Source organism: Tupaia chinensis, unplaced genomic scaffold (assembly GCF_000334495.1).
Source record: "Tupaia chinensis unplaced genomic scaffold, TupChi_1.0 Scaffold144806_1, whole genome shotgun sequence".
Classification (NCBI taxonomy): Eukaryota; Metazoa; Chordata; class Mammalia; order Scandentia; family Tupaiidae; genus Tupaia; species Tupaia belangeri.
The window spans coordinates 2,936,544-2,958,026 of record NW_006204667.1 but is presented as its reverse complement, the minus strand read 5'-3'; the positions used below and the strand labels follow the sequence as shown (position 1 = coordinate 2,958,026).

Sequence of the window (21,483 nt, the reverse complement as noted above, 5' to 3'; positions counted from 1 at the left end):
TATTAGGATTCCTCAAATTAAGTTTTAGATCCCTACAAAACTGTATAAGTATCATTCTTTATTAAGATCCATAAGAACTAATATCTATTCTTGAGATTTTCTTTTCTCAGCACCATTCCCAGTAATCACAAGATGGCTGCTGTGCCGCATCAGCTGATAATCATCTCTGCTTACCGGAACCGCTTTCCCGAAACTGCATTCCATGGAGACCCACCTACAATTGAAGAACTGCACTAGACCCACCCTTAATCCACCCCTGAATAGGAATTGCACTAGACCCACCTGTAATCCACCCCCGAATAGAATCTATGTTCTTTATTGTTAAAAGACTTTATGAGCTGATAATTGAAACACGTAGCCCCTCTCCCATTTACTTGTAACACATTTTCAATAAAAACGCACGATAATTCCTAGCAGTTGTCACTCCTCAGAGAGCGATCTTTGAGGGGTGTCCAGCATAGGACATGCATGAGAAAGCATCGAGGCCTCTGTCTTCTGTTCACCTTCGCCGCCTTCGTCGAGATAACCCACCCACGCCAAGGCTGGACCCCCGGCACATAAGCATGTTATTAAATCTTGCAATAAATTGTATTATCTTTACTTTCAGACTAGAAAATCAGCACCTTAAATGTCTGTGATGCCAGGTGCGTGTGCGTGCGTGCCCAAGATCCCAAGAGGAGAATGGAGGAGAAGGGATTGCAGTGTGACCATCCCCCCTGGGGGGTGATTTCTCGCTTTCTGTCTCTCTGTCTCTCTCTGCCTTCTGGCGAGCGCACACGCCCTATAGCAAAAAAACCTCTCCAAAAAAAAAAATGTCTGTGATAATGTCTAAGATAACCAACTGGAAGGAGTTAGTTGCCATGAAAAGGAAAAGACAACTGTCAATTACATTAACACAAGTTAATAGGTACGTGAACCTATCGACAGCTCAAGACGGGACAAAAATCCTTAAAACTGGACAACAAAGCCTAGAAAAAAAATCTGGAATATTTTAGTCAAAAGTCATAAAATGCTATTTCACCAGATCAGTCTCATACTTAATCTATATTCTGTTGTGGTTCGATCTTCCCAATTGAATTCTGGGATGTAATATTCAACTCCAGACTTGTCCCTATGATTAAGTTGGCCATTTTACTTACTCAGTCAGACTTCTTGTTTCTCTCAGGAGCCTCGTTGACAATAACTTAAACCTTAAATTCCGGTTTCCTTCTTCCTATAACTCCAGTCCATCAACTGTACTCATCTGAAACCCAAGTGCAGATGCCTTCCAAGTTCATTTCATGGGCTCCTGAGCCTCAAGCAAAAGCAAACCAAGGAATGTGGATACTCATCTCTTTGAGCATCCCCAACAGTCTATGACTATTAATCCGCTTTTGTTTTTACAGAGCACGATATCACCCTCTAATACCACAGCATTTAAACAAGAAACAATACATTTAATCTTAGCTACAGATACACACATAATAGACATTTGATGAACCTTGTCTCTATCCAGTGAAATTTGATATTTTCTATTCTACTCTATTTTCATTTTTTAATGGTTGTCAGACCCACTAAAATGATATCATGTGTCATAGTTTAAGCATGTTTTAACCAAAAGAATGGGCTGATGTTTATCCCACATTCTCAAATATTAAGTCTCTGATCCTACCCAGCAAGATATCATGTTATTTCAAATACCTTAAATATATTGTATTATTTTTAATCTTCTCAACTTCCCTCAAAGATATTGAGGGAGGAAAAGTCATAATGAATTTTTACATAGAAACATATAGAAAAATATGTCATGATTTTTCCAACAAACCGATAGTTATTGATATGCCTAAATGACAGAGACCAAGATATTAAAGGACTTTCCCAAGGCCACATGCCTGGTAAATGCAGAAAATCAAACTGTGTTCATTCGAGTTCATGGTGTTGTTACTCATGGTTCGAACAACTCTTAAGTACAGAACAGAGGATCCAGAGCAAATGTTGCAAATGTTAATACAATGAAAAGTCAAGCTTTCTGTAAACTGTACATTGTCAATTCACTATGTTGTTTAGGCCCAATTTGCTAGACGCTGTCATACAAAGGTGAATACTATAGTCTTTAGTCTCAGAGAGCCCAAACCTGTGAGCAGAACTTGAATTCTGGATGTGACTGGACAGATATATAAGATAAAAAAAAAAGAAGGAATTTCATATTAATGCAATTTGAGCAAGGAAAAATAGCAGTAAGCATGGTAAGCATGACAATGAAAATGAAAACTAGGATGAAGGAAAATACTCTGCTATAGATGTGAAATGACATTAGAAGAGGTAGACAGAAGTTTAGTCACAAAGGGCATCAATCATATGTAACATAGGGAAAAGAGACTTCATGAGGAATAAGGACACTTTATAAAACCATATCCCTAACAAGCAAATAATAAAGAAGAGGAATTTATGCAAAGGCAAAGCTATTTTTTTTGGCAAGTTCTTTAAAAGATAGTAGGACATCTTTCCAAGGAGTTAATAAAAACATCAAGTATGATTATTATGAAACATATCCACAAGTTCTTTGATATTCCTCCCATCAAGAGGTAAAGTCTAATTCCTTTCTCTTGAATTAGGTTTGGCCTTAATGAATCCTTGTCTAAGACAATTTCTAGCAAGCAGAATAAGAGGGTGCTATAGAATCTCCATAGCTAGGTCAGGGCCAGGCCGCCATAGTGTCTCTGCTTCTCTCTCTCTCTCTCTGTCATCTGTATCTTTGTCCCACTCTCTCCTCTCCCTAGGCAGGAGAAAGAGAATGGGTGCACCTTCTCTTGGACAGATACTGATGTGTAAGTAGCACACATTCAGTGCTGACACACCCAGGAAAGAGAAAGTGGATGCTGACCCATGTGCCTGTGATGACTCCAACAATCACACAAGCATTGCAGTTCCAGAAGCTGGGAGGAGCACAGAACAGGCAAAAACAAACATTTTCTCCCAACATAGAGTCTAAAATAAGGATTTGAGTGCAAGTACTTCATCGTGGAACTTACTGTAGGAAACACAGTGGGGATATAAGATGGGAAAAAGAAGAAAGCTAACAAAGGTTGTGATATCCTGTGGACAACTGAAACTTACTCCTACAGAGGACCTTCTTTTTTTAATTTAATGTATTATCATAATCTTTTTTATATTACATTGAACCATATATATCTTTACAGTGTATTACATTTCTTTTTCAGCATAATTACCATGCATATCAGTCAAGACAACGACATTACTATCCACATCCTCATCATCAAATAGCTTTTGATCATTTTTTAGATTATTATTATTTATTATCATTAATTTTTTAAAAGTTCAATCACTATATATCGTTTGGCTTGTATAAAGAATTTACCCAACATGAAATACTTCTCAGACCAGTCCAGTTGAGAATACTACACATGTTATCATCCACAGGTAACAAACCATTTCTGTATCCCACTAACATCATGCCTCGCTATTTGTTCTCTTGCTCCCACAGAGGACCTTCTGAGAGATGCTGTAGAGCACTCCTTTGGAAATGCCTTCTGTGGGGCAAGAAAGTTGTGGTATTTCCACCAACTCTCATCCTTCGTTCGTTAGAGATTGCCCCAAGGGAGGTAACTCCGCGCAGTCTAGGCTGGCCCATGTGTGGGTAGAGCATCCATCAGAACCAGACAATATCTGAAGACAAGGCATAGGTATCCATCAGCCCTCTACTGCAGGTGAACTTTGGGGTGGGTGGACTGAGATTTGGGAGGGGCAGTGTCTGACCTAGAGGGTCACTGAGCTGTAAAAAAATGGAAATGGTGGTAAAAGAAAATTTCAGAGAAGACTGTGTGAAGCGAGGAGAAAGACACAGTGATAGCTAGTGCTATATAGTTCTCACATTTAATTCATAGATTCATAATGTTTTAGCACTCAATATTTCAACTGCCATCTTCAAGAGAAAACTTGACATGAGAGGAGCTAAGCTGTCCAAAGGTTCACAGCCATGGAAGGTACAAATCTCATAACTCCAATCATCTTTTTTTTTTCACTTGACAGAGGGCAGACACAGTCCTCAGAGAAAGAGAGAGAGAGAGAGAGAAGATAAAGAAATGGGACATGGTTACATGTCACAATCCCTTCTCCTCCATTTCTCCATCCTCTCATGATTGGGGGCACACATGCACACAAGCCCAGCAAGTAGTTCGCATCACCAGAGCCAGAACTCAACCCATGCTGTTAGCCATGTGGGATCAGCTCCCTTAACCACGAGGCTACGGGGCCAGCCCGCCAACCATCCTTTTACTCTTACATACTTCCTCACTAATATGATCCATCATAAAGTGGAAAAAATAAAATAAAAAGGAGGAGCTATGAAATCAGTGTGATCATCTGCTTTCAGATGGGCCATGAACAGCCCCCAGAGAGCAGGTTTATAAGCGATGTCCAAGCAGAGCAGATGAGAAGGCATCTACTTCTTGAAATATGTGTAAATATTTTCCCCCAAGAGCTCATCTTTTCTTCATGTTTATATCGTCCACAGTTTTTGAAGAAGTAAAGATAACCAGGTGGCACGTGTACGTGTGTGCCCAAGAGGAGAATGGAAGAGAAGGGATTGCGGCATGGCCATCCCCCCCCCCCGGGGGGTGATTTCTTGCTTTGTGTCTCTCTGTCTCTCTCTGTCTTTCTGGCAAGTGCATTCGCCCTATAGCAAAAACCTCTCCAAAAAAAAAGAAAGATAACAAAAAATCTTCCACAGAACATTGCTACTGTGTGTTATATGTACATTAAGGTGTATAACTTACAGGGAGAAAAACTGTATTTCCCCAGTTTAGTTACAGAGAATGGAGGAGAAGGGATTGCGGCGTGACCATCCCCCCTGGGGGGTGATTTCTCGCTTTCTGTCTCTATGTCTCTCTCTGTCTGTCTGGCGAGTGCACGCGACCTACAGCGAAAACCTCCCCAAAAAAAAAAAAAAAAAGAAAGAAAGAAAGTGAGGCTGAATTACTGAAGGCAGTAGGTATTAGTAACCCTCCAAGTAATAAGTTAGCATACGTTGGAGGAACAAAATCCTACTAAAGCCAGATATATCATGGGCTTCTTGGAAATGACCTAGAGAGCTAAAAGAAAAACAAAAAAAATCAATATTACAGAGCATTTCATCATTTATAAAGGACAGCATTCTCGGAACTGGTTTTAGTAACAGTCTAAAACTATATCTTCTAATAGAAGAACATGCCTTTAGTTACTGGTGAAATTCTCCTGGCACCAACTGATTTATTCAGGGAATGTAAAAAGATTTGAGATATTAAAACCTTATATTTGAAAGGTTACCTTCTCTACCTAGATAATAATTATATATGAGGTTAAAAATATGACATGACAAAATAAGAAGGCATCAACGATAGAAGAATACTTTATAAAGTTAACAAAATTTTTCAAAAATAACTCGAACAATGTAATTTTTCATTGGAGGTTTAAAATATACTAAAACCATACTTGAAGGCAAATGTAAGGATAAGTCACTGTAACTGCTGCCATACGCAATTTTAAAAAGAAAAATGATACAGAGGAGATATTTTAATGGTGGTTACGTTTTCCAGAGGCCCCCATGCATTTCTGACATCTTTCTCAACCTTGCCTAAAAATCTTCCCAAATAAAGTACCATGTCTAAATCTTTCCATTTACATAGCTTCGAAGGGTCACAGGCAATCTGACTGCGCAGACATTCTTAAATTCCACTATTGTCAAACTGATTTATGCTTTTGAATTGGATTTATGTCAATTTGATTTATTTTTCTGCCTTTGGCCTATGCAATGTGAACTTACTGTAACCGAGTTGTCACCGGAGAAAGAGGATCCTCAGGGACAGAGAAGATAGTCCTCCCCGAGCACCGCTAATGGGAAGTAAAGCACAGCCTTGTCCTTCGCTCTCAGTGGCCCCCAAGCTCCAAAGAGCAGGCATTTTGGAATGTCAGGCACAGATTAAGAGCGTGGACTTTCTTGAGATTTGCAGAAATTAGCAGATAAATCCCATGCTTTCCAGAAAGTGACACTCCATACAGTTCTTTTGAAACAAATGTCTTATTTTTCTTCCTTTTTTTTTTTTGTTTTTTAGACATTTTTGCCATAGGTCAAATGTGTTCAGCGGGGAGAGAGACAGTGAAAGGGGATGTGAGAAATCACCCCAGGGGACACTCCAATCCCTTCTCCTCCTGGGACCTTGGGCATACACGCACACATACACACATGCATGGACTGATTTTCAAGCCACCGTGTCCAGGACTCGAACCTCAGTCAGCCATGTGTGAGTTGAGTGATGTCACCACCACCTTATCTGCTGGCCCCAAAAACAAGTTACAAAAAAATGGATGAGTTAGAAAAATATTTAGTACTCGTCACCGGTGAGTGATATCACAACTCTGTTCAACATATCTGGCTACAGACAGCCTTGTGGTTGTCTGGATTTTCCTTCATTGCTTCATTTGTCTTCTACAAATCTAAGATGTAAAGCAGACCACAGACCAGATCATAGGTATTGGGTCATCACTAAACAGTGCAATGGCAAGATTGCTTATCTTTACAAAGTATCTGCCGAAAATGCTTCCTCTTTGTTTTATTATTATTATTTTTTGGGGGGAGAGGTTTTTGCTATAGGGCGCGTGTGCTCACCAGAAAGACAGAGAGAGACAGAGAGACAGAAAGCGAGAAATCAGCCCCCAGGGGGGATGGCCACGCCACAATCCCTTCTCCTCCATTCTCCTCTCGGGATCTTGGGCACGCACGCACACGCACCGATGTGCATTTAAGCCACCGGGTCCGGGACTTGAACCACGGTAGACTACATGGGAGTCCGGCGACATAGCTATTACGCCAACTGCTAGTCCCAACACTGCCTCTTTAATAGTTATAATGTAGTGAGGAAGCACCTAGGAAGCCACCAAAGTATAGTTTCAATGACACATTTTTAAAATTTTTTTGAGAGGACCATTCTTTCCACTGAATAAAAAAAGAAAAAGAAAAAAAAAGTCATGATTTTTCAAGGCCATGCCAGTGCCAGAAAACGTGCTTGTCCAAGTGGACCCTGAGGTACAAAACAAGACCATAACATTTTACATTTTCTGTAAACTTGGAGCTGTAACTACCAACAGCTCTCTAGCCGCTTTCTTCTAATTAGCAACACTCAGGTAATAGGGCATCCAGAGAGTTATGAAAGCTCCTCTTTCCAGATCTCCAATCAGGGAAACAGCCTTGTCTTTCTAAGTTTATGTGCAGTTCTCTAATTGGAGAGAAGGTTCCAACTCGGTCTCACCAGAATTTTATAGACGTGAGAGGCCCAGTCCTGGAGGATGGTTCTGCTGGTCTCAAGGGACCTCTGACAAGTTGGACTCTTGCCAGAAGTCTGATATTCTTATGGAAATAATCTGAAGAACTTTATGCATCTCCCAAATTATCAAATAATACCATAGCCCTTCAGAAGCAGTAATGAATGCTCAAAGGGGCCAATGTAACTTTCTTGAACTGTGGAACTCAAAGTCCAGAGGACCCATTCTCTGCATCCAACACATCCTGTACATGCTTCAAATCTGTGTCCTGGGAAATGACAAAATATGACAGACTTGGCCAACGTTGTTGAAGCAACAAATGCCAACGTTCTAGTTTACTACCTCTTCAATCACCACAGCTTCAAGCATCTCGTTCTGTCTCAATAAAATGCACATCGGTCAGTGAAATAATAGAGAAGAATGCAGCCGATAGCTCGAGAAGAAAGCAGTGATTAAATACTGAATACTGTGACTATTACATCTTATGTCATCTAAAGAAATTTGATTACTGGAACCAGCAGATGGCTAATGGTTACGTTGGCAGATTCCCACATAGTTGACCACTTTTCGAGCCCCAGACCTGGTGACTTAAAACTCACACCAGGTGCATGTGTGCGTATGCCCAAGATCCCAAAAAGAGAATGGAGAAGAGATTGTGGTGTGGTCATCCCCTCTCCTTCGCCCCCAGGGATGTCGCTGGCAAGCACACTCACGCAATAGTGAAAATCTCTCAAAAATTTTTTTTTGATTATTTAGCTGTTTCCTCAAGACAGCTCTCTCTGACCTTTTGCAAGCTCACTCGGTGTGCTAGGAGAGGAAGAATCCAAATGTGCTTCAGATTCTTCCAACGCCCTGTGGCAAACGGGTAGAGCGTTTTCTGGCGTCACTGCCAGACATGTAACACTGAGATGTCATGGAGCGCCATTCCAGGACACACTGCAAACAAAGAAAGGACAGGTAAACAAGCGACACAATGTTGACGTAGGCTTTGTAACGAAATCACTTTACGACCGTTACCAAGCAACGGTGGCACCACGTCCACAGTTGTTTGAATCCTGGCCACAGATCCATGTACTAATGACAATCACATTGGGCTTTAACCAGAAAACTAAGCACTATTGCTTTGTCTACGCTTTATCCCAAAATGGCCCACATTCTCCATAGCCAAAATGTTATCTCGGCCCCTGGATTTATATAGTGGACCTCTACTACAAGGAAGTGCATCGACTGTAGGAAGTGGAGCCCTAACCAGAGAGTTCTGGCAATGATCAGAAGAACAGCAATGTCTATTGGGGTGAACTGAATCCAGCTGAACTATCATCACCATCCTTTTCTTTTTTTAGAGGTTTTGCCTCAGGGCACATGTACTTGCTGGAAAGAAAGAGAGAAACAGAGACAGTGAGCGGGAAAGTGAGAAATCATTCCCTGGGAGAGATGGCCATGTCATGATCCCTTCTCCTTCATTCTCCTTGTGGGGTCATGGGCATGCACACATGCACACCCAGTGTGATTTTCAAGACACCAGGTCTGGGACTCGAACTACAGTTGGCCATGTGGGAGTCCAGCAACATAATTGCTACACCATCTGCTGGTCCCTAGAAATATATTTCTGTCTTGTTTTTTTTTTTTATCCTTAGAAGTAATAGGCATTGAATTAACAGGCATTAAACAACTGAAAAAAAATGATGAGGGTCATAAACATCCCAGTGTGTGTGTGTTTTAATTTGCCAGAGGATGCATGTACTCAACAGCAAGAGATAGAGAGAGAGGGAGAAAAATCCCCCTCCCGTGATGCACGTTCATACCACAACCTTTTTTCCTCCATTTCTCCATTCTTTGAGAATTTTTCTGAGCATGATGCACACCTGCACCTGGCCTGTTTCTCAAGCTGCAGGGCCAGGATTTGAACCTTGCGGTCAACCATGTGGAATCTAACTTCCTTAATCACCAGGTCCTGAGCCAGCTCCTGTCTAATATATAAACACACATAATTCTATGCTATAAATAGTTGCACGAAATTAATTTTAAACAAAAAGGAAGCCAAAAAAGACATAAATCAAAGGGTAGTTTTGTAAAACAGAAGGAGTAAATTATATAATTTCATATTTCTATTTCTAAATTTCTCTTATTCCTTTCTGGGTACAAGTGTGCCTGAAATTTAGAAATCCAATATGCTCTATAAAATACGTCTTTTCTGCCCTCTTTAAGTATATCATTTCTCCTTCAAAAATACCAATAACATGTAATACAAATACATTCAAATGCCTGTAGAGGATCTGTATTATCCAATCCATGTTGCCTTAAAATAAGGAAATGGCAGACGGCTTAATGGGCTAACACTAGTTAAGGAATTAATAAATGCGGGTCATTAGTTATCTATCACTGCCTAACAAAACAGCAGCCAGAAACAGCACACATTTATGATCGCCCATTCTGCGATCAGGACTCCAAGCACAGCTCAGCTTGGTGCCTCTGGCTCTGAGTGGCAAAGAGACTGTAGTCAAGCCATTCCCTGGGGCTGTGTTCTCCTGAGACTGGAAAGGGGAAGGATGGACCTGCAAGGTGAAGTGGCTGGAGGTTGGCGATGCCTCAGGAGATCCTGGCCCTAGTTCCTTCATTTTGCATTTTCCATAGGTGGCCTCACAACAGAGCAGCTGGTTGGTGCAGGAGTGAATGATACAAGAACGAGCCAGGGGACACCGCAAAAGGAAACCACAGTTGTTTTTAACCTCGCCTTGTAAGTGACATTCCATAACGTTCGCCATAGGCTATTCATTAGCAAGGAATGAGACCAGCTCATGCTCTGAGCAAGGATGTTACACAGGAGGAAGGGACCTGGACTGGGGGAGGCGCTTTCCCATACTGCACTGACAGTGTCTTAGAAATCCCTCTTTCAGGTGACCCTTCTGCCTAATCAGCAATCACTCCTTGTATGTGATACCTGATTCAGAAATTCTATATCAATGCCATATCTGACCAATTCAGTCGATTGTACCTGCTAGACTAAAGGTGAAAGAAGCACATTTAAGTATTATTTATTCTTCCATATAAACAATGTTATGTCTTCCAAAGTAGGTAGGTCATTTCCGACATTGTGCAAGCCCAATTTGAACTTTTTTTTTCTTTCTTTCCTTCTTTCTTTTTAGATTTTTGCTATAGGGCTTGTGCATTCAACAGAGAGAGAAGAGAAATCACCCCCGAGAGGAACTGACCATGCCACAAATCCTTCTTCTCCATTTTCCTCTTCGAATTTTGGGCACACGAGCACACTCGCTCAGTTTGGGATTCCCCAAACTACCAGGACTGGGACTTGAGCCTCAGAATGGGCTGTGCAGGATCCAGTGCCCAACCACCATGCCACCTGCTGGCCCAAAACTTTTTACACTATTTAAAATCACCTTCAAACATGATTTCAAGTATTTGTTAAATGCCACTAAATTGTTTGGAAATGAAAATAGGTACAATGTTCACAAACTCAAGTTTAAACCTCAAGTAAAAACTGAGCTGACTTCTGTTTTAGCTTGCTAAAATATTTTCCTGATTCTGCAGAAGCGTGTTAAATGAAGAGAAATAGACATGAATGTGAAAGACTTGAAAAAACTTGGTTTATTCCAAATCGATTATTGCTTTCATTTTTAAATGTTAAAAAAGAGAAAACAGAGTATCAATCAAAAATAAGTATAATATCCATACCTGGATTTTAACTACAATTCCTGCCCATATGATAGCTATTCAACTTATTATGTTCCAAAGTAAGGAAAAAAAAAATCTGTGCAAGTCTCACTCCAGATCATTTATATAACTCTTTATATAAGCATCATTGAGGGTTAAATTTACATTTCAATTATGAGTCACCCCTTCTGTCCCTTCACAGTTTTCTAAAGCTTTTTTTAATGCATTCTGTATCAGGCTGTTACATTTTGGGATCTTTTTCTCAAGACAGAAATATAGTTATCAAACCATCAGAATCACATCAGATCCCTCTCCTTCACTATTTCTTTTAATATGGTGGGGTCAGACCACTCCTGTGACCTCCAGGTGTGTCAGAGGATGTCATGGTTGGGGGACTAAATCCTTTCAAGGCATCTGTCTCTCTGACCTGGCTCTTGCCTGGAGTTGGCCCTAAATTGAAACTATTAGATGTGACAAAAGACAGATACTAATGATCATGCATATCTGCAAAAATCACACCTCCTGACACAAACATCTTCTCAAGGTTTTCAGAGTACCCTCTGTCAAAATGATTCATCACTTTCAAGAATGTCATTTTAAGATATTTCTGCAATCACAGAAAACACATGCTGAGAATACTTTAAACTAGATCAGTTTAAATACATAGAAGTAACTTTATTTTCCAGGCTGCTTTCATTGTATAAGTAGAAGACATTATGCTAACTTAAAGGTTGCTCATAAATGATAATACATGCTAACATAAGAATTGTTGATAAAAATGTTACACATACACACACACACTCTCTCTCTGTCACACATTATAGATTCAGTCTCACACATATTGTAAAGAATAATTCAATGGTTTTTCATCTAAAGTAATGGTAAAATATACCTTTGCCAAAGCATAAAGGACACTTCTATGAATGTATATGTATCAAACTACCAAGATTTATAAGCTAAACAATTTAGAATGGAAATAATGAGTGCAAAAAGTAAGTTTCATTTAAAATTTTAAACACATTCCATGGGCTAAAAAATATCTAATTACCAGAGAAGAAACATAAATCTCTATTTTAACTCCTCCTAGAAAATAGTTGTTTTAACTATTTTGTAAATTCACCAGCTATAAATTTATATCTAGTCTTTTCTCTGGAGATGTTTTCTTAATGGAAAAATAGTCTTATTTAAGACCTTCATAGACAATGAAGTCAGTTTGCCCTGGCAATGAAATACGTGTTCTGGTAAAGAGTATCCTATTTCCAAGGATTTTTGCTAAACTATGGAGTGTCTTTGTGCAGATATAAAAACAGCAACTCCTGTGGTTCCATGAATGGTGTCCCTTCATTTGGCAGACATGGACTAAGCAGAAAGCACAGGCAGGAATTTAGCTACCTGTAGATCCCTCAAATGTACCACTTGTGAGACACACATACACAACGATCTGGGACGACCCTGTTTCAGGTGATGAGACTCTGAATGATTGGGGAGCAACACAAGTCACCAAGAAAACATTACAGCATAATGCACCCTGCTCTGCTCTAAAAGTTTATATTCTCCCAAATTCAAGTTGAAATTTAACTGTCATTGTAACAGTATCAAGAAGTGGGACCTCTCTGTGGTATTTAGGTCACAAGGGCAAAGCCATTCTTGTGAGACTGAATTTGTTATAATGGGAGTGAGTTCACCTTCTCTTGCTCTCTTTCAGGATCCAGGCCACTGCGCTGAGTCCCTATGAGGTCTTGCAGAGCCATGATGGTAGAGTAAACTGATACTCAGATCTGTACAGTTGCCTGCATATAATGTCAGCCTAGGGGAGCTACAAACACAAGCCTCCAACCTGTGAGATTGCTGCCTTGACTGAACTCAATCAAGTCACAGGAGCAGGACTTCCAATGGCCTTAAGTGCCCACCTTCCACACCAGGGATCCCAGAAAGTAGATTACATGGAGTCCAAGTAGATTAACATGGAGTCCAAGTAGATTATTCTGGAGCCATAAGATTTAATGTTGTTGCCTCTGTTGGCTTTTGTATTTGCTTAGCTTCTGTTCTCTCTTTTCCTGCCTATTCCTCCCTTTTGAAATGAGAATAACTGTTTTATGCCTACTCTACCATTGTATTTTAGAAGTAGAGAACTTGGAGCCAGCAGGTGGCATTTGGTTAAGGTCACTGGTCTCCCACATGGCTGACCACAGTTTGAGTATCAGGATGGTGTCTTTCTCTCTCTCTCTCTCTCTCTCTCTCCTCTCCCCTCCTCTCTGGTCAAATTAAAATAAATAAATAAAGTTAAATAAAATAACTCTTAAAAAAAAAAAGACGTAGAGAACTTATTTTTATTCCAAAGACTCACAGCTAGAGGGCAGTTTACTTCTGGATGCATTGTGCCTTCAGTCTCAACAATATCTGATTAAGAAGATGCTTCAGATTTCATATTTTTGAAGTAATATTGAAATAAATTAGGGCTTTGCGGGCCATTGGAACACAGTGAATACACTTTGTATGCAAGAAGATCATGAGTTTTGAAAGTCTAGGATAAAATGCTATAGTCTGAATGTTTATCCTTTCCAAAATTCATGTTGAAATTTAATAACTTTTAGATACCGGAACTCTAAGAGGTCTCTGCCCTCCTGAAAGGACTAACGTCATTATTGTGAGAATGGATTCGCTCTCTCTTGTTCTCTCTCATTCCTTCGTTGTCCTTCCCTCATGTGATACCTTACTCCACATTACCATGCAAAACAAGGCTCTCAGCAGATGCTGACACTCTGATATTCGATAGCTCAGCCTCTAGAATTGTGAGCCAATAAATCTGTTCATTATATTAGGTCTTCGGGAAGGTCACAACTTACTTTTCTATTTTTTTCTACATAAGAATGTGTCATGACTTTCCCAAAGACCCCAAAAATGATCCAATCTGTTATATTCCACTACAGCAGCACAAGGCAGACTAAGACGAACCCCTATCCATCCACACAGTTGACCTGAGAATATTAAGGTGTTTGGAAGTTTCAAGGAAAACATCCCAAAATCAAAAAAGATGTGAATAATTAGGAATTTCGTGATGATGAAATTCTGGCACTCTTTGTGCTTGGTTTTATGTTAGAGAAACAGAAAATCTTTATAACATACTTTATAACATGTCTTATAGTATGCTTGTTCCAGTCGTGTGTTTTCTGGATTGCATTACAGACTACAAAAAGAAACCTTAATCTGGGAGTGTCGTGTATCTTGTGGGTTCTTACTAAATGCAAAGCATTCTGCTATATGTAGAAAAAAGAGAGAGAGGAAGTGATATTCAAAAAAAGTTAATTGAAAAACATGACTAATTTCTACAGCTCTAGAATGAATGATTGAGTGATAAGGTACAATCTTAAAAGTGTCCTGCATACACTATCCTAAAATCGTCCCTATTCATTTATCTTAGTGCTTTTGAGGTATGTATGCATGAATGCATGTCATCAATTTGGTGAGGGAGACATTTGATAACATTATCTCTCTATCTCATGAAGATATATTTGCAGTTTAGCTTTGGGCTTATAGTTAAATGAACCTCAAAGCTTTACTCATTAAAATTTATTGCTGATTTTTGGACAGAAATTTATTTATACCCAAAGGCAATAAGAAATTATTGTAAAGGTTACTGAACTGAAATTTGTATTATTTTTACCCCAGAAAAAAAAGATAAGTAAAACAAGTATTTTCTTCGCTTTATTATAAGCCATATCTAGGTGAATCAAGATAATAAGACTGACAGAAAATAAACAAAAGGCAATTTCCTAACCTACACTGAAAATCAACTTGTCTTTTGAACTCTAGGAATTATTTCTTATCATTACTCCCACATTTCTCCCACTGTGCTACCTATTCTGCAACTCTCAACACACAGATGACTAGAATAAAGTCACTAACTTGTTTCAGAGATTGTTCCCCATCTGTGATTATCTAGCTTCTTCAAGTGCTTCTTTCATTTTTAAGAAATACTGAAAAAGAAGTCAAATAAAATCACTCTTGCTCACACTCCTTAAAAACGTGTGAACAACTAGGATCCAAAAAAATTGAAGTCTACATTTATCTCCCTCTCAATCCATTCAGTTATAATGGTCAGAGTTTATCATTTTAAATAGCTGCATGACAATTTTTTCTGGTGTTAATTTACTTTATACATTCAATCACTGCATATCACCACAGCTAATAAAATGAATTTTCATAATATGAATACACTGCATACCAGTCCATTTCAAGATATTATCATACACGTTGTCATCAATAGACAATACTCCATTTCTAGAGTCCCTTAAATATCTCGCCTATTTTCACCTTGATTCCCTTCCTCACACCCTCCCCCCACCCACCCTTCTCCCACTTTGTCTCTAGTATCTGCAACCATTCTCCATGCTTCTATATCCTACAATCTTTCTGTTTCTGCCACAGAGTGTGGACATTCGGGATATATTAAACGGGGACATACAATGTCTTTCTTTCATATTCTGATTTGATTCACTCAGCAGTAAATCTTCCACATTCATTCAGTTTCCATTAAATGCCAGCGTCTTGGTTCTTATGGCTGAGTAGTATTACATTTTATCACCTCTATTCAGTTGTCCTTCTCTCCCGTGTGTGTGTGTGTGTGTGTGTGTGTGTGTGTGTGTGTATACATTTATCTATTTACCTTTCCCCTTCAAACTATAGAACGCTCACACACAGTTTTTTTCATTAACAACATCTTATGGATACTTCCCCATATTAACAGAAGGAGAATTAGTTTATTCTTTTAAAGCACTGTGTAGTGTGACTCTCCTACAATTTACCACTGCTCTATTGATAGTTTATGTTTATTTCTTTAAAAAATATTTATATACAACACTACAATAAAGTTGTTATGTGTGTTCCTGAATATTTTGTATCCATTTTTTTCATTTCATAAAGTCTTAAAAGTGAGACTGCTGGGACTAACAGTTGGTGTAATGGCTATGTCGCTGGACTCCCATGTAGTCAACTGCGGTTCGAGTCCTGGACCTGGTAGCTTAAATTCATGCTGGGCACATGTGCATGTGTGCCCAAGATCCCAAGAGGAGAATGGAGGAGAAGGGATTGTGGTGTGGGTATCCCCCCGGGGGGGTGATTCTTCGCTTTCTATCTCTCTGTCTCTCTCTATCTTTCTGGCAAGCACACTTACCCTATAGCAAAAAAACTCTCTAATAAAAAAAGGTGAAACTGCTAAATACAGGTTTAGTATGAGAGTCTTAAAAACGAAATGTATGCTTTTCCTTTGTAGATTCTTACAGTATTTATACAATATTTCAAGATACAGTGGTCACTAAATAATGTTAGGAGGTCACTAAATAATGTTAATTGATTGGTTGACTGCTTAAAACAAAACAAACAAACAAAAAAAAGCTGATCTTTATAAACATCCTAAACAAATAAATTTAAATGCTCTATTTTTTTTTTTTTTTTCACAACAATGGATTCTACACAGTCATCTCAAGATTCAGTTAGGGAGACTGTGGTGACAGGCAATTCCTTTTTGAAAATTAGTTTTTTAATTCTGTTTGACTCTGATACAAATGAATGTCATCCTTCCTTTTGTCATTGAGTAAGCACAATTATCTGTTGGTTTTACTGCATTCTAATACATCAATCATTATTGGGGGAAATATAATATATATCAGCTGAGTATGCTACATTGAAAGAATACTGTCCAAAGGCAGCTTTGTTGCTATCAAAATATGTAACCCTGCCAGTTCTAACACACAGCTTCTTCATTTGTAGGTGGCATGGTGGTTAAGGAACTGGACTCCGATATGGTCGACCATGGTTCAAGTCCCAGACCTGATGGTTTAAAATTCACACTGGACACATTTGTGTGCAGGCTTAAAATCCCAGGAAGAGAATGGAGGAGAGAGGATTGCAGCATGGCCATATCCCCAAGAAATTATTTCTCTCTTTCTCTCTGTCTCTCTCTCTCTCTTTCTCTCTCTCTCTCTCTCTCTCTCTCCCTCTCTCTCTCTCTCTGATGAGTACATACACCCCATAGCAAAAACCTGAAAAAGAAAAGAAAAGAAAAAGACAAACTAAATAGTTATTTCTGGCTCTAAATTCTGTGTTAGAATTCTTGCTAATAAAGATATAACTGCCATCCTACTCAACATTTAAAATATTTCTTTTTTTTGGGGGGGGGGAGAGAGATTTTCACTGTAGGGCGCGTGCGCTCGCCAGACAGACAGAAAGAAACATAGAGACAGAAAGCGAGAAATCACCCCCCAGGGGGGATGGTCACGCCACAATCCCTTCTCCTCCATTCTCCTTTCGGGATCTTGAGCACGCACGCACACGCGCCCGGCGTGAGTTTTAAGCCACCGGGTCTGGGACGCGAACCGCGGTCGACTACGTGGGAGTCCAGCGACATAGCCATTACGCTAACTGCTGGTTCCCAATATTTCTCCTTCTTTGAGAATGGATCAGAAACATTTTTCCAGAGTCATTCATATATAAAGCTGGATATAAATATGCATCTATCTTCCATAATTTAGAAAAGGTAATAATGGGAACCCAGCTTCCTAATTCCAGTGTTTCTGAGACTGTTCAGTGAAAGGATGGTCTTAGCACCGTGCAGTACTTACCACCAGGCACTCGGTGACCATTACTTCTCTTTATTCTGATCATTGGAGAAGGTTTATAGCTCATATTTAAATGCTGTGTGATTGTATCCTCTTTTAAACGAAAGAAATTGTTTGTGGGACTGGAGGGTGGTACAGTAGTAAAACACGCTCTGCAAGGCTGACCAACATGGAAAGTGCTATGGCTTGGATAGTGGGTTGTGCCCCAAAGATTCATGTTTTTGGAATTTGTTTCCCAATGTAAAAGCCTTGGGAGGGTGTGAGATCTTTAACAGGTGAGGTCTAGTGGGTGGTGACTGAATCATGGAAGCATCACCCTCACTAATGGATTAACGTAAGTCCTAGTGATTTATAGCTCTCATGAGAAGGGATTAGTTCTTGCAAGAATGTGTGGTTACAGAAGGAAGATGGCTGCCCCAGGTCTCTCTCTCTACACATGCACACCATCCTCTTTGCTTCTGCCAGCCATGTGGCAATGCCAGTCCCATGCCTTTGGATTTTCCAGCCATCAGAATCCTAAACCAAATAAAATTCTATTCTTTAGCAATTATCCTGTCTCAGGTATTTCTGTTAGTAACAGAATAGAGGATCAAAACAAAAACGCCTGGGTTCTTATCTGGAGACCTGAGTATATGGGCACATATATACCCATGACCTGAGACTGGGAGTGTATAAGGGTATTGAACTTTGTTGGAGGTGTTTTCTCTCTGTCTTAGCTCCTCTGCTATAATTCGCATAATGATTTGTTCCCCCAAAGGTTCATGTGCTGAGATTTGGTTGTATTGTAAGAGTGTTAAGTGAAAAGTCAATTCATTTATGACGTCCTTTCATGAGTAGGGGTTTTGGGTGCAAAAAGCTCAGTAGATGAGGGTTCCTGTGATTGAGCTATGGTGGGTTCATAAGAAAGGAATGTAAACCAGAACAGGCGGAAATGTATAGTCACTATTCAAGACCCTGTCCTCTGCCATGTGGCAGCCTCACCAGAAGTTGGCCTCTGGATCTTGGGCCTACAAACTGTGAGTTGTATACATCCGCTTATACATTTATGAATGAATCAGTCTTGGGTATTTCTGTTGGCAATACAATATAAACTAATAAACCCTCTAACAAGCGCCAGTCTTGTAACCTTTTGGTTAAGGGAGTTGTAAACTACATGGCTGATTCAAATCCCAGCTCCAGTGACTTGAAAACCATGTTGTGTGTGTGTGTGTGTGTGTGTGTGTGTGTGTGTGCATACCCCAAATCTCAACAGGATGGATGAGTGAAAGAAAAAGGATTGTGGTGTGACCGTGCCCCATTGGATGGAGGGTGCTTTCTCCCTCTCCCTGTCTCTGCCTCTGCCTCTGCTGAGCACACAAACCCTCTAGTAATTAAAAAAAAAAATTCTTCCAGGTCAGAAAATGATGTAGACATTATTGCATTGGGCTCCTCCATGGCTAGCCACACTTCAAGTCTCAATCTGATGGCTTAAAAATCACTCTGGGTGTTTATGTGTGCATACCCAAGATCCCAGGAGGAGAATGGAGAAGAGATTGTGGCATAGCCATCCCTCAGTGGGGGGTGATTTCTCACTTTATCTGTTACTGTTTCTGTCTTTTTCTCCAGCAAGTGCACACATCTTAAGGCAAAAACCTCTTATAAAAAATAAATATATAAAAATTAAAAAAAATCTTTCTAGCAAAGAAAAAAATACTTTTAAACATATTTACTTAGATTTATAAGATTTCGAACCACAGCATCTAATAGCAAGCAAGTACATAAAACACTATTGCATTCAAAGGTGTGATGTATGTACTGTCCTGTCCATATTAGAACCAAGCTCCAGAGAAGTTTTGTCCACATTCTTTCCCCTCTAAGTGTAAATTCGTTCTCTCACCTCTCAAGTTCCCCATGCTGCTTTTTCTGCAGAGTATTCATTCCCCAACCTCTTTTAAGGCCACACCCTCCTCTACAAGGCAGCTACTAATTCTTTTCCTGTGCTTGGTTTGAGATTTTAATAGGGCTGACTTTCTTTTTCTTTCTTTCTTTTTTTTTTTTCTTTTTTAGAGAGGTTTTTTGCTATAGGGCATGTGCACTCACCAGAACGACAGAGAGAGACAGAGAGACAGAAAGTGAGAAATCACCCCCCCAGGGGGGATGGTCATGCCGCAATCCCTTCTCCATTCTCTTCTCGGGATCTTGGGCATGCACTCACATATGTCTGGTGTGTTTTTCAAGCCACCGGGTCCAGGACTAGAATCATCCTGTGGGCCAAGTGGGATCCAGCCATCTTAACCACCACAGCACTGGCTGGTCTCCTAAATCTATTTTCACTTGTTTACTCCCTTCACAACTCCCAAAGAGTCTTGCTGGGTTCAACTAAGCATTGATACAAAATTAGTACCATGCCGCTCAGAAGGGCATAGGACAGGAACCACAGCTAAATGGCAAGGTAGTAAGACCAAGTATCCCTCTTCAGGGGAAACTTTCAGATAGTTGTTACAGCACCTCAGCAGTCTTCCAGGAGCTATTTTTTCTGTGAAATTCAGATGCTAGTAGACAAGATGCACATAAAATGAGAACGGTAGATGCCCTGTTAAAAAGCCTTATGTTTTATGAGAGCCATTATCTCTTGTAAAAACTTCATAGTTTCCAAGAACCACACAAAAGGCATGCTCTGGAACAGGAATCACCCCATTAGAAGTCCAATGTTAATGACCATTCCGGAGTAATCTTCTCATAAGCAAGATCACCTGGACATGGGCCCCATGTTTTACAAGAGCTATGTAGCTAACCAGTGGTCATAATCTCACTCAGGCTTTGTTAACCCTCTGCCCACCTTCACCTGGGATTAGTTCTGGCTGGAACAATGCTGCCGGGAGTGGACAACACCTATAGAAGACTGTGGGAAAGCATCAAATGGTACAGCCCAGTGTATGAAAGGAAGTTCACAGTACTGAAGGGTGTTGGAGGTGGGACGAAAGGAAAGGATGCCAGAACTAGCAAGGGAATAGCACAGGGCAATACGTTTTGCAGGGCTGTAGTTTAACATAGAAAAACTACAAGGTTAGACTGTGGGGATGATTTAATCATGTTTACATTTTAGAAAGTTTTCTGTGGACAGCAGATTGGAAGAATATTTTCAGCCAGGGCAAGCATTACCATACTCATTTTATATGCATCTTGTCTACTAGCATCACATTAATTTCACATTAATATCAGAATATTAGATGGTAGATTGGAAGACTCTTAATCATGTTTACATTTTAGAAAGTTCTCTGTGGCTTCTCTGTGGACGGTAGATTGGAAGAAGATTAGAGAACCTGCTATTCCGTGTAGGATCCCCGAGATCCGCTCCTGGTCTTCCTCAACCTGCTGCCTCCTAGGAACTGGAATGTGCTCCAGCAGCAATGGGTTTCCTGCCAGGTTCAGCCTACAGAGAGGCCTAGCAAGACCTATAAGGGAAAGGAGAGTGAGGACAGGGCATTTATGCCTCTGGATTATTCCCTTCAGAGTTTTGTTTTGTTTTGTTTTTAGAGAGGTTTTTGCTATAGAGATACAAAGAGAGACAGAGAGACAGGAAGCATGAAATCGTCCCTCCCTCTGGGGGGAGGTGGCCACACTGTAATCCCTTTTGCTCTCAGGATTTTGGACACACACGCATATGCTCCTGGTGTGTCTTAATCCGCCAGGTCTGAGGCTTGAACCATACTTGACTATGCGGGAGTCCAGTGATGTAACCATTATGCCACCTGCTGGTCCTTCCCTCCAGAGTTTTTAAGAATGGCTCTGCCCTTGACCAGGTGTCTCTGCTCCTCTCCAGGTGGTTCTCTCCGAACAGCTCACCCTCCCCTGGGTTCTGGTAACCACGCTTCTCTTTGAGACTAGCTCCAAGGTGCTGAACTTTGGATTCCCTTTC

General features: G+C 40.1%; 1 long non-coding RNA gene across 2 annotated transcripts in view; it reads right to left on the bottom strand.

Moving 5' to 3' along the window:
• Positions 1-21,483, bottom strand: part of LOC102486733 (uncharacterized) — a 51,611-nt gene that overhangs the window by 19,021 nt on the left and 11,107 nt on the right. For both annotated transcript variants that reach the window (XR_337234.1, XR_001369668.1), the window contains exon 2: positions 8,081-8,232. This is a non-coding gene — a long non-coding RNA (uncharacterized LOC102486733). The remainder of the gene's footprint in view (positions 1-8,080; positions 8,233-21,483) is intronic.